Raw genomic sequence first — 14525 nt, forward strand, 5'->3', positions numbered from 1 at the left:
AAAAAAAAAAAAAAAAAGACTATCAGATCCATCCATTCTAAATACCCATTTTGTTTTTTTTTTTCCAGAAAAGGAACTGAGGCCCATAAAATTGAATGGCTCATCTCAGATCAAGTGGCCAGGTAGTACCCAACCCTAGATTTCTTACTTCGTGTTCCAATAGGTTTTTTTTTTTGTAAATTTTTTTTTACACTATAGCATATGATCCTTTTTTGTTTTTGAGATAGTCTCGCTGTTGTCCAGGCTGGAGGGCAGTGGTGCGATCTCTACTCACTGCAACTTCTGCCTCCCAGGTTCAAGCTATTCTCCTGCTTCAGCCTCCCAAGTACAGGTGTGCACCACTATGCCCAGCAAATTTTTGTATTTTTTGTAGAGATAGGGTTTCATCATGTTGGCCAGGCTGGTCTCGAACTCCTGACCTCAAGTGATCTGCCCACCTCGGCCTCCCAAAGTACTGCGATTACAGGTGTGAGCCAGCATGTCCGGCCTCAATGAAAAATATTAATTAGCATAGCAAAACAATGTTGCTTGCAGAGGGTTCCAACAGCCTTAACAGACATTCTCATCCACCTCTTCATGATTACTGTGCAGAGCACAGGAATCTAGCCTGTCGTGCTGGCAAGGTTCTCAGAACACAAAGAACACAGCAGTTCTTTCTGATGGTTCCAACACACCTCCTCCTTGTTTGCTTTGTGAAGTCCATACTCTGCAATATGGTAGAATGTGAAGCTGTGAGTCCCTTTTGTGTCATATCCTTTCTGATTTATAGATCAATGAAGAGAAGTGTCCTTAGGTCAGGCTGCTGGTGTGAAGCATGCTCTGGAGGTCTGACATCCACTCTCTCTTATACTTTCTAATATGGCAGGAATTCCATCCATGGTAACTCAAAAGACTGATCTTAAGAAGTTTTTGGGTTCAGCTAGAGTTCAGCCTAGTTCAGCTGGACTTCATGTTTATATAGTGTTTACATTTTATCAGAGGTTTTTATTTATATTGTCTCAACTGGTAATGCTTTATATACATTATGATTTTCAACTTTTGTTCTTGACGAACTTGCTGTTTCATTGGCTTTTTTTTTTTCCTGATTCTTATAAGGAATTAAGTTATTGGATAGAATGTTCTTAATTTTAATATTTCTCCCATTACTTAAAAACAACTGTTGGTGTCTAATCTTACGGTTTCTACACTATACTAGAATCTGGTATAAGCTAGTTATCTGATTTAGCATCAAATTGTAATTTTCATTATTTTAAGTTTAATTTTTCCGTATTTCACAATGTTCAGAAAAGAATGCTGTAACTTCCAGGTGCTTTGCCATTACAAGAAATCTGAGTGTCACTGATATAATGATCCATTGTAAGCAACCAAATAAATAATTGGGAAGTAGATCGTTGTTTAATAAATGCTATTGGAACAATTTAATAGCAATATGCAAAAATATAACTTAAATACAGACATATTAACATTCATCCTATATACAGAGTACTTTGCTGGATTTTGTAGAAAATTCAAAGAGAAATAAGACAAAGTTCCTGTTTTCAATCTAGTAGAGGATGCTGTCTTAAGATGTTAAGTGATTAGTGATTTCTTTAAAGCTGTTTAAGCTAGTGCTGTTGGACTCAAATTGTTTAGTTTTTAAAATTCTAAATCCTTTACTCTTCTCAATATATTTCTTGATTCTCACAGGCCACAATAAATTCTAGATGAGTTACATAGTTGAGAATTTTAAACATCTCCAAAAAACTTTAGAAAGAAATGAAATAGACTCTCTCAGCTGTATAAGAAGATGCTAGTGACACGCATGGGTTTAATTATATTAAAGTGTTCCATATGATGGACAGTAACAAAACTAAGATGAAAGGAAGTACAACAGAAAGATAAAAACAATTAAAAGATATATACCCATAAAAGTTACATCCATAATGTGGAAAGGCTGAGGCAAGAGACAGAGAAATATAGTTAGAAAACGAGATACTGAAAAATGTTGAACTATCCTGACAAACAGCTTCAATTTAACAATTACTGCTGCTTCTCTATTAATTCATACACCAAAAGGTTGAAAGACAATGTGGGAGGGGCCCCAGAGAAACAGCAGAATCCATAGGTTCCCCGCCTCCTGAAGTGCAACTTGGCAATAAACAGAGCTGGCCGGGCACGGTGGCTCACACCTGTAATCCCAACACTTTGGGAGGCCTAGGTGGGCGGATTGCTTGAGCTCAGGAGTTCGAGAGCAGCCCAGGCAACATGGCAAAGTCCCATCTCTACAAAAAATACAAAAAATTAGCCAGGCATATTGGCATGCACCTGTGGTCCCAACTACTCCAGAGGCTGAGAAAGGAGGATGCCTTGAGTTCAGTAGAAGGGGGGTTGCAGTGAGCCGAGACTGTGCCTCTGCACTCCAGCCTGGGTAATAGAGTGACACTTGGTCTCCAAAAAAAAAAAAAAACAAAAACTAAAACAAAACAGAAAAAACCCCCAGAACTAAGCAACTTGTTCCAAGGAACACGTTGCAATGAAGTAAACCAAAAGAAAAAGAAACAATTTGTATGAAGACAGACATAATAACACTTTTTATAGCAGAAAAAAGCTAGAAACATGATACATATTTAATAATTGAGAAGACAACTCAGATATAAAAACTGCTGAGTCACTGACAAAGCAGTGATAAATGTGTATGATGTTGACAGAAGAAAATTCAAAACTTGGAAAAAGAAGTAAAACACAAAATAACATACAGCACATTGACTAAATCTATGCGTGTACATGCATTGAGAACTTTATCATAATTTTTCCCTTGAAAATTTAAATATTAAAAAATCAATAAGCCACATAGTACCAAAATTGTTAGTTCTTTGCATATATGAAGAAAGTATAACCAAAAAAGGCTAAATTCGTAAGTGGCAGAGTGAAAACTTGAACCCTGTCTTTTGACTTTTGGGCCAGTTTGCATTAAGATATAAAACAATATGGTTATTGGATAGTTACCTAGTTCATTTGATTAGTTTATGTAGAGAAACTGGGCAACTCAAGTTTGAACACTCACTTTTTTTTTTTTTTTGAGACAGAGTCTTGCTCTGTTGCCCAAGCTGGAGTGCAGTGCCACGATCTTGGCTCACTGCAACCTCCACCACCAGGGCTCAAGCAATTCTCCTCCCTCAGTCTCTTGAGTAGCTGGGATTGCAGGTGCCCATCACTGTGCCTGGCTAATTTTTTGTATTTTGAGTAGAGATGGGATTTCACCATTTTGGCCAGGCTGGTCTCGAACTCCTGACTTCAAGCAACCCACCTGCCTTGGCTTCCTAAAGTGCTGGGATTACAGGCATGAGCCACTGCGCCCGGCCTGAATATTCACATTAAATGTGAGTTTTTACTTTGAGGACCATAATGCTCATATTCTGAAAGTGGCTTGTTACTACCTTGCATAGATGCCCGTAAGACAAACCAAACTCTCCACTTTGTGGTACATTGGCGACTACCTCCTTACTGTGCTTTTAAAAGTATATTATGTTAAGAACACCAGTTTGCATTTAAAATAGGTCTCTTTCCTTTTCAAGAATCTTTGCACATCCCTCCAGCCCCCTGCCCTGCACCTTCTGATTTCATATTTTAGATCTTTAACACATCTTTCTCTTCTGAATTGTTATAGAATTTTATAATAAACTGGAGCTAAATCTGTCAGAAAATGGAAGAAATCTGGATAGCATTTCAGGAGCACTGGCAAATGCATACTCCTTACTTCCTAATCCCAAACCGGCACACTGGGCTGCACACATGCCCAAGCCCTTGGTGAGAGATAAATAGCTGAATTCAGTCGATCTGCCACATAACTTCAAACAATTGGTTTGTAAATTTAATTTTTCTTTTCTCTTTATTGAACATGCAGGTATATTCAAGCTAAAGTTGCCAGATAAAATGGAGGACATGGCCGGGTGCAGTGGCTCAACCAGGTGCAGTGGCTCATGCCTGTAATCCCAGCACTTTGGGAGGCTGAGACAGGCGGATGGCCTGAGGTCAGGAGTTCAAGATCAGCCTGACCAAAATGGTGAACCCCTGTCTCTACTTAAAATACAAAAATTAGCTGGGTATGGTGGTATGCACCTGTAATCCCAGCTACTTGGGAGGCTGAGGAAGGAGAATCACTTGAACCCGGGAGGCAGAGGTTGCAGTGAGCCGAGATCGCGCCATTGCACTCCAGCCTGGGCGACAAGAGTGAGACTTTGTCTCCAGAAAAAAAAAAAAAAAAAAAAAAGGACACACAGTTAGATTTGAATTTCAGATAAACAACCAATAATTCTTTATTACATCCATGAAATATTTGACATATTTATGTTTAAAAATGATTGGTTATTTATCTGAGATTCAAATCTAGCTGAGTGTGCTGCATTTTTATTTGTTAAATCTGGCAACCCTAATTCATGCACAGTTGTAAGTCACAAATGAGCCTTTTGTCTTCTTCCAAGGTTTCAGAGATGAAGAAAATGTCTTCTTCTACTCCATTTAACTTGCTGAGTTGCAGCTATTTTGGCTACAAATGCCCCCTCCTACACTGTCCTCTAAACTTAATGTTTCAGTTTTCATCACCTGCTACAGATGTGCCAGTTCTGGTAAGTTTCCTAGCAAGATTGAAGGAAGGGAAGGACAACTTCAAGGAAGGGCAGGATGGGGCATGCAGCCCATGTATTCCCCAGCTTGGTGGGGCAGAATGGGTTCTTGGCTCCTGAGGAATGGGCAGGCAATGCACAGGGGTCCTAGGAAGAAAGGGAGAGAATATCCTGGGAGAGCCATAGTCCCTGGCACCCTTCTGTGGTCCCTCATCAGGCATAGATACTTTCTGAGCAGTGTGATTGCTGATCTGATTGCCATTTTGTGGATGAGGCGTTCTCAGGTTCATTTGCCAAATGAAACATCCCCTTTAAGCAAACAGAGTGTTCAGTGTTCTAGATTTACAGATGGCAAATCCTATATGAGGTTATAAGCTATACCCCTGGGGCATTTAAATAGGATTAGAGTTGTGCAATTAATTTACAGGGCTCTGCCAGCTCTGTTTATAAAGGGAGCTGCGTCACTCCTCCGACCAAGGTTCTCAGGGTATTTGGAGGTGACAGTAACCCAGCTGTCAGCTCGACAGTCTTTCTCTTCAATGAGGGTTGACCATGCGCATGGTACTCCAGTGGATACTCCCATGAAATAGCTTCTGAAGACATGACCTGTCTTTTCTGGTTCTGTGTCTCTTCCCCTAACCATTTCATTTTTACATAGCAACTCTTGTTTTGCAAAGTACTTTTTATTTACTTCATCTCATTTTAGGAAGGCCGAATAACCCTAAACAGATAACAGAGGCATAGTGAGACTAAGCGATTATACAGTTAGAGGCAAAGCCCAAATGAGAGTTCAGGTTTTTCAAATCCAACTGAGTATTTTTTTTTACATGATACCAGTTGTTCAACTTTTAAAATACTAATGCCCAGGTCAAGGCCTGGACATCAATTTTTTTTTTTTTAATCTCTTTAGGTGGTTCTAATGTGTAGTCAGCATTAAGAACCACTGTGCTTGACCATATTAAATCTTTCCTTCCCAATAAGAACCATATCACCAGAAAGTCTACCAATAATCTACATCACCTTAGAAATGAAGAAATGAATTGTAATCCCCTTGCCCCTCATATGCCTTGAGGCATGGACTATTTCAGGGATGCTCAGAGCCTAACAGATCCTCAGGTTATTGGAGACGGGGAATTATGCCCTGGTGGCTCAGATTTCCAAATTTAAGTCATGTCACGGAGGATAATTCTCTGTGGTCTGGCTCCTTACTTTTCTATCTGAAAGGTCTGAGGCCCAAGGAGCTTAGGCCCCTAAGCTATAACTCAGGATTCTTGATTCAAAATCCCAGGGCCTAGGCCATGGCCTCTATTATGATGCTTGTACTTTTGCTGAGATGTTTTCATAAGTTTTCACTTCACCAAGTCTAACTTCAGGAGGAACTAAGGAATTCAGTGGGCTTTTGTAAAACACATACACACACAACCAGAAAGAGAGATTTTCTCCTGGGGTGCATGTAATTCAGATCCTGCTTTTTAAGATGAAAGGAAAGCTACAAATTTTCCCACTTGCCATGTTATGTCATGAACAATCTTCTTCAAAATTGCAAAACTGCTACAAAGAAAACATCGCTGAGTTAAATTAGTGCCTGTGGAAGATGCTGGAGTTATAAATTGTCTATGTGGAATTTTCTACTTATTAGTTAAGGAGGTGGCAATAACTTCCCCTGAAACCAATAGCTCAGGGCCCGGCACACTCTCAACAAATGATGAATGAATGAAGAATGAATGAATGAATACTGACTATTCACCATTCTCGTTAAGATCTCTTCCATCTATGTTGCCTATTCTTTGTTTCTGACTGTTAATTGGGATGTTTTTGTCCAGGCTTCCAATAGGAATACGGTCTTTCCTATCCTGGGATACCTCTGGGGAAACTGTCCAGAGATGTTTCAAAGAGGTAGACGAAATCAGTCTCTAAAAGCAAAGTTCCTTAGTATTTTTATTACTGTCCTTTCAATATCTTTATAGGAATATGTATTTTTTTAATTAAAAAAATTCATTCATTCATTTAATTTGGGTTATAGCTTCCCCCTCTTAACAATAAAGTCATAAATATTTTTCCATTCTATTAGGCAACATTGGAAATAGTGTGTTTCTTTTAGAGTTACTTTTTGAAAAGGTAATAAATGAACCTAATGTTCAAATAAGTTAAGCAGTGAAAAGTTTGTCTTTTTTCCACACCCAATCTCATTCCCACAATAGTAGTAACTGCTGAGACAAGTTTCCAGAGATATCTTCTTCCAGAGATAGTGTAAATGGCATCATTTCTAATGGTTGCGTGGTATTTCATTTTATGGATGAATCATGATTAATTTATGTAATTTCCTATTTTGGGCATAGAAGTTGTTTCCAATGTTTTTCTATAATAACAGTGCTTTGAGGAGCATATAGTTTGGTCTTTGACAAAAGCTCATTATTCCTTAGGATAAATTTCTAAAAGAAGAATTACTGGCCAAAGGTATGCATATTTTAAAAACTTACGATTTTTCTTTTTCAATTGCCATCCAGAAAGCGTGCAGCAAAATACACTTCTACCACCCGTACCTATATTACCCATTTAAGCAGGCCTTCACCAGCATGAGATGGCTCTTAAGAAAAAGTCTGGGCCGGGCGCGGTGGCTCAAGCCTGTAATCCCAGCACTTTGGGAGGCCGAGACGGGCAGATCACGAGGTCAGGAGATCGAGACCATCCTGGCGAACACGGTGAAACCCCGTCTCTACTAAAAAAAACACAAAAAAACTAGCCGGGCGAGGTGGCGGGCGCCTGTAGTCCCAGCTACTCCGGAGGCTGAGGCAGGAGAATGGCGTAAACCCGGGAGGCGGAGCTTGCAGTGAGCTGAGATCCGGCCACTGCACTCCAGCCTGGGCAACAGAGTGAGACTCAGTCTCAAAAAAAAAAAAAAAAAGAAAAAAGAAAAAGTCTGACAATATAATAGGTGCAAAAATAACACCTCATTTGTGTTTCTATTTGCATGTCATTGATTATTTGAAAAGGGTGAATGTTCCCTACCCTCCCAGTTTGTTAGCCATTTGTGTTTCAGGATTCCTCTTCAGTTGGAAATAGCAGCAAAGTTCATAGGTCCTGGGTGGATATAAAGTGGATGGAACAGGTTGTTGTCAGTCTGTTGGAGTAGGATGGTAGATGAGCAGTCCCCTTGGCTAACAGGTGTGCGTATGCCTATTTAAAAAATTAGCATGTTGTAGGGGAATATTTCTCAAGCTTTTGTCACATATCTACCTATTAGGCATTTTTCACTATATTCACCTGTACTATTTATTCTTTAATATTTTAAAAATTCAACTGATTTTTTTTGCTTAAATACATTTCTTTAAAACTGGAACTTCATTCACCACTGTAAATGGAAAACATGTTGTTTGCCATAAATAGAAGCGAACTATATAGTAAATACAATGAAAATGAAACAGTATCATCACACTTGTGCTAGATTCCATTTCCTATAGAAGGTTCTGGGTTTCTTAAAAGGTTTGTTAAAAAGAGAGATGAGTAAATGTGAGAGGAATTTAAGACATACTAGCACCACTAAGACTTTCTCCTTAGAGTAATCTGGAGGATTTAAACTGAGAATTGAAAAAAGAGTAACTTTCTTTTACATAAGAAATCATGTAAAAGAATTATGTTATTTAATGTCACATCAACACATCATCAAAAGTCAACTTGGTAGCCACCAGTGGCCCATGTCCTACACTTTGAGAAACGTGTTGGGGTGGGAATCTGAAGTCAGAAAAACTGGAGTATGATAACCACCTCAGCACTTATTAGAGGCCTTCACCTGGGAATGATGACCCTTTCCTTGTAGGGTTGTAGTGAGAATGACAGATAATATATGAAAAGATAAAACACGGTGCCAGAGGCATTAGCAGGTGCTGCGAAGGGACTGCTGTATTTCTTGTTATACTGGAGTGGTTCTCCACCCTGGATGCATATTAGAATCATCTGAAGAGCTTTTTAAAAATACAGATACCATGACCTCACCCCTGGAGATCCTAATTTTTAATTGGTCAGGGGTAGGGTTCTGGTATTGTTGGTTGTTTAAAACAAAGTTCCTCCTCCTTCCCAGGGATTTTATTTGTAGCCGGGGTTGGAAAAACCATGGATTTAACCCTTTCTTAAGAGCTTAGATCAATTCTGCAGATTAGCTATGTGCCATTTTGAAAAGCTGGCATAGGCTCAGGGAAGTATTCACTGGACAAAAGGAATTCTGGATGGCGGAAGCTCTAGGCACCATCAGGCATTTGCTTTGCACTGGAGGCTGCATCAAATGGCTTGAGCCCAAAGCAGACATAAGGGCTCCTTATTTCCCTGTACACTGGGAAAATCATGTTTCTCTTATTCCAAGAGAATAATTTTGCTGACCATGGAAATACTATCTCTGGTTTCCAGAGGTACAGTGCCCTTCAGTGCTCTTCTGGAAGTTGTGGTATGAAGAAATGACAAAGCCAAAAAGCCATTCTGACCTAGGGAGACTCTCTTTAAAGCGAAATATAAATGTAGGGCAAAAACTCTGTGGTCCCTGGGAGGTTGGATCCAGAGAAAAATGTTTAAAAGGCAAACATTTAGAATGAATTATACAGCTTCAGCAATGGTTTGCTATTGGCTTGCTTTTTTGTTTTGCTTTGTGTAATGCCTGGAATAGCTGCATCATGTAGCATCTTTCTATTTTTAGGAGTCTTTAAACTCCTTTATTCTGAGGCCCAAGAATATTCTCATCCACTACGTGCTTTCACGTGGAGATGACTGACTTCATCTTTGACAATGGCAGTTCCCTAACCTCAACCCAGCACGGGAACAGGAATTAAGGCGAAAATGGCCACCGAAACTGCACCCAGTGGGAAAACAGCATTAACTCAGCTTTTAAAAAAGTGTCAACCTGAAAAATCCAAGACCTAGATCTGATGCTTAGTGGACCCACAATGCCAGGCAGCAGTCTGGGAGATGTCATTTCTGGAGCTTCTAATGAGATGCAAATCACCTGGTGAACTACTGGGGAGCTGGGAAACAATGTCCTGGGTAAAAGCAGATAAAAATGGAATGAAAGAATTTCTTTGAAGATTGGAATGACATTTTAAGTGCTTGCGGATATGGGACACCAGATAGTGCTGGTTTTACTAAACTAATTGTGACGGGGTCTTTGATTCCCTGCAGCAGGGGACCCCGGGGCACTTGTCTCCAGCTCTGCCTCACTCTTTGAGGAGCTGGTTCCAGTTCTACTGTGAGTGTGCAAGGGGCTGGTCAGCTGTAGCAAAAGCAGCACTGGACATGGGGGAATCAGAAGACCCGGGCATACATAGTTCAAGTTCTGACACATATTGGTATATGTCCTTAAGTGAATCCCTTACCCCTCTGCTGCCATGTTTTCTGTGTAAAATGATAAAGAGAGGGTTGGACTGAGGTAGTAATTTTTAATGGAGGACACTGGTGTGGCAGATTACACATGTTCTGGCCTGAAGATTCTGAGCTGCTCTCCTTGGAGTCACATTCTTTCCCAGTGTGTGAACATCTGTGTGCAGTGAGGGACATGCCTCATGGGGATCTGTTGCCTGAAGCCAGTGTGAAGGCAGGAAAAGGGTAAGAACCATTAGCCCAGAGGCCCTTTAAAGTCCCTTCCAACTTAAAGATGCTATAACTCCAGAGTAATCGCCACTTAACCTCTTGGAGCCTCATCTGTGAAACTGACATAAATGCTTTTGCTTTTCAGCTTGTTGGAATTTAAAGGCAACCAATCAAAATGCATTTAGGCTTCAAAGGAAAAAGTTCTCCATAAATACACCAGAATTTCATTCTAACACGACTCATTCATCCAAAGAGCAAAGCTACACAAGGTAGGTTCCTCTGAACCACTTTCCGGGTCATTTGGTTACTGATGGGCTAAAAGATATCATTAAAACCTCACCTACTCAGCCTTTGCCCAGCTGTGAGCAAAACCTGCAGAGTATAGATTCATATTGCACAGCTGTACAAATACCCACCCAGGTCCATAAATTATAAAATATTTTTACACATAGAGAGGGCAGTTATTAGTATGAGTGACATGATTTGGGGGAGGTTACATCTACAAATGTCTGCCAGGTGTGTGTGTGTGTGTGTGTGTGTGTGAGAGAGAGAGACAGAGAGAGAGAGAGAGAGAGATTGAGCAGAAATAGAAAAGAATGTGAGTAGTAGACCAAAATAAAATCACAAATGTAATTTTTATCTTGCATTTAATAAGATGTAAAAATGAAATCAATGAAGTATTAGTGGTGAGAAATTCAGTTGTTATTCTTTCAGTCTTCGTCTTCAAAAAAACCAAGAAAATAGTAAGTATCTGAGAGAAGCAAAGGTTAAATAGAAAGGTATGTTTTGGTTATTTCACTAATTTCTGCTGAATTTTGGAACAAATTTCTGAAGTCCATTATAAAATCAGTTTGGTCCAACTATCCAGCAAACATTAAGACATTTATACAAGTAGGGCAGCACAAAGCTTTCAGTTCTCTGCTCCAATCAAGAATTTAAATTTCAGTTCTTCAGGGTCACAGAGAACTACTAAATTTCTTTGCCTTGTTGTACAATCCAATATGAGATTAGTAAAAAATTTGTTATGGAAACAATGCATAAAATGATGACTTCTCATGCCCTGCCTGACCTAAGGAGGTTGCAAGAGATCTGAATTTCTCCACTTGACTCAAGATTTCTCAACAAATTAGCATCAGCAGCTTTTTCCCTTCCCTTTTAAATATTCCTATACTCAGGCAGGGTGCGGTGGCTCACACCTGTAATTCTAGCACTTTGGGAGGCCGAGGCGGGTGGATCACTTGAGGCCAGGAGTTTGAGACCAGCCTGTCCAACATAGCGAAACCCTGTCTCTACTAAAAATACAAAAAATTAGCCAGGCCTTGTGGCATATGCCTGTAATCCCAGCTACTCGGGAGGGTGAGGCAGGAGAATCGCTTGAATCCGCGAGGCAGAGGTTGCAGTGAGCCAAGATCAGGCCACTGCACTCCAGCCTGGGCGGCAGAGTGATACTCCATCTCAAAACAAAACAAAACAAAACAAAACAAAACAAAACAAAAAAACCCACACACACGAAAAACCCTACACTCTGAGTGACCTACCTGATCAGTATAGCTATAAGCATCTTCCTATACGTCATAAAAAACAAACCAAGCTTAACCAAAGTAAATGGTTACAGCTGTTGCTAACATAGCTGAAAAATGGGTATCTCCTGTGTTATGCAAGTGATATTTTGGTCTTCACAAGGAAATTATTGCCTACACACACACAAAAGCAAATGCTCTGGCCATGAAGTTTGACCAAACTAAAAGATAGTTCCAGTGCAATGTAATTTTAAGTTTCCAAATGAACATATTCCAGGAAGCTCATATCAGTGGTCCTCAGCTCTTGACCCCTGAAGGAACATTCTTTCAGGGACTTGGTTGTCTTGGCTTAGTCAAATGAAATATTAACAATCAGAAACCCGGCAGCATTTATCTGACAATATAGAGAAAATCATATGAACATGAGCTCTCCACTGGAATGATCTTGGACATCCGTGATGGCACCGGGAAACGCGCCACTAGCTCTGAAAGCGTGGGAGGCTCTGGCTAACTTGGCACCATCCCACTTCCAGCTCTCACGGCCTCTCATCCTGCATGAGATGGGGACCCAGCAGAGAGGGGTTAAATGGGTTGAGAAGCCAGTCCAGCCAGGGGTCATTAGCAATCAAGGACCAGCATTAAAAGGCAGCAGGAGACTAAGGGTCTCTGACAGGCCTGGCTCCAGGCACCATCTGGAAGGAAAGAGGCTGTCAAAGCTGGATTGTAAAAAAAAAAAAAAAAAAGAACTTCATGGAGATCTTTTCTTTTTAATAACATAACACAAGTGGTTATGTTATTTCCAATGTGGTTCCTTCCCTGGAAGTTAGATTATTTTCAAAGTGGTCTGTTTCTGAGAGTGGGGCCAGGAAGTCACATTTCCAGGAGTGTTTCTGGCTATGATGAACCAGTTATTGGCAACTGGGTTGGGACCAGCCCAAGACCAAGTGTGTGGTCAACAAACTCTTATACTTTGATAGTGGCGAGAGATCATAACACACATGCTTCATAATAAGGTAAGTGGAATATGTCAGATCTAAACTATGGGGCATGGCTCATATCCAATAATGCATTAATCATATTCCACACACTACAATATGATCTGCGACTAAAAAGGAGAAAACAGACAGCTTTGCTTAACCTGTGTTCAAGCTGATCATCTAAGTTGTGATTTTTGACACAACTTAAAAAATTTTAAAACAAGCCTGGACTCACTTTCTAAGGTAATTTGTACAAGGAAATGACAGTCAGAGGTGTTGCATATTGCATATATGTGGTTACCAACTTGGTTTACATTACTGATTAAATTCATTTTCTCTCTTTTTTAGACGTTTGGATATCTCCTCCTCCTTCCCCTTATCTATAAATACGTAAGAAAGAAAATATGTTTAAAATACAGTATTTCTTTTGATCACAGATTAGATTTACAGAACAGAGATGCCCTAAAAATGGATCTTTAAGAGATATTACAAAGAGATATTACAAAGATATTTTTATATTACATATAAAAATAATATACAAATATATTTATATAATATAATATATTATACAAATATATTTGTATAATATATTTGTATATTATATTTATATAATAAATATATATATTATATATATATAAATATTTTAAGTTGTAGGGTACATGTGCACAACGTGCAGGTTTGTTACATATGTATACATGTGTTATGTTGGTTTGCTGCACCCATTAACTCATCATTTACATTAGGTATATCACTTAATGCTATCCCTCCCCTATCCCCCCACACCATGACAGACCCCAGGGTATGATGTTCCTCACCCTGTGTCCAAGAGTTCTCATTGTTCAGTTTCCACCTATGAGTGAGAACATGCGGTGTTTGGTTTTCTGTCCTTGCCATAGTTTGCTCAGAATTATGGTTTCCAGCTACACATCCATGTCCCTACAAAGGACATGAACTTATCCTTTTTTATGGCTGCATAGTATTCCATGTTGTATATGTGCCATATTTTCTTAATCCAGTCTATCATTGATGGACACTTGGGTTGGTTCCAAGTCTTTGCTATTGTGAATATTGCCACAATAAACATATGTGTGCATGTGTCTTTATAGTAGCATGATTTATAATCCTTTAGGTATATACCCAGTAATGGGATCACTGTGTCAAATGGTATTTCTAGTTCTAGATCCTTGAGGAATTGGCACACTATCTTCCACAATGGTTGAACTAGTTTACAGTCCCACCAACAGTGTAAAAGTGTTCCTATTTCTCCACATCCACTCCAGCACTTGTTGTTTCCTGACTTTTTAATGATCGCTATTCTAACTGGTGTGAAATGGTATCTCATTGTGATTTTGATTTGCATTTCTCTGATGACCAGTGATGATAAGCATTTTTCATGTGTCTGTTGGCTGCATAAATGTCTTCTTTTGAAAAGTGTCTGTTCATCTCCTTTGCCCACTTTTTGATGGGGTTGATTTTTTCTTGTAAATTTATTTAAGTTCTTTGTAGATTCTGGATATTAGCCCTTTGTCAGATGGGTAAATTGCAAAAATTTTCTCCCATTCTGTAGGTTGCCTATTCACTCTGATAGTAGTTTCTTTTGCTGTGCAGAAGCTCTTTAGTTTCAGTAGATCCCATTTTCTATTTTGGCTTTTGTTGCCATTGCTTTTGGTGTTTTAGACATGAAGCTCTTGCCCATGCCTATGTCCTGAATGGTATTGCCTAGGTTTTCTTCTAGGGTTTTTATGGTTTTAGGTCTAACATTTAAGTCTTTAATCCATCTTGAATTAATTTTTGTATAAGGTGTAAGGAAGGGATCCAGTTTCAGCTTTCTACATATGGCTAGCCAGTTTTCCCAG

The 14525-nt window shown here is 39.5% G+C and overlaps 1 protein-coding gene across 5 annotated transcripts in view; it reads right to left on the reverse strand.

Moving 5' to 3' along the window:
* MYO3B (myosin IIIB) overlaps nucleotides 1-14525 on the reverse strand; it is a 545921-nt gene that overhangs the window by 4756 nt on the left and 526640 nt on the right. For 2 of the 5 annotated variants that reach the window (XR_001007340.1, XR_001007338.1), the window contains one exon: nucleotides 1903-1933. The exons of the other annotated variants lie outside the window; for them this stretch is intronic. The gene's annotated coding sequence lies outside the window, so the exon portion shown is untranslated. The remainder of the gene's footprint in view (nucleotides 1-1902; nucleotides 1934-14525) is intronic. 5 annotated transcript variants of the gene reach the window in all.

This window comes from Mandrillus leucophaeus, unplaced genomic scaffold, assembly GCF_000951045.1.
Source record: "Mandrillus leucophaeus isolate KB7577 unplaced genomic scaffold, Mleu.le_1.0 Scaffold40, whole genome shotgun sequence".
Classification (NCBI taxonomy): domain Eukaryota; kingdom Metazoa; phylum Chordata; class Mammalia; order Primates; family Cercopithecidae; genus Mandrillus; species Mandrillus leucophaeus.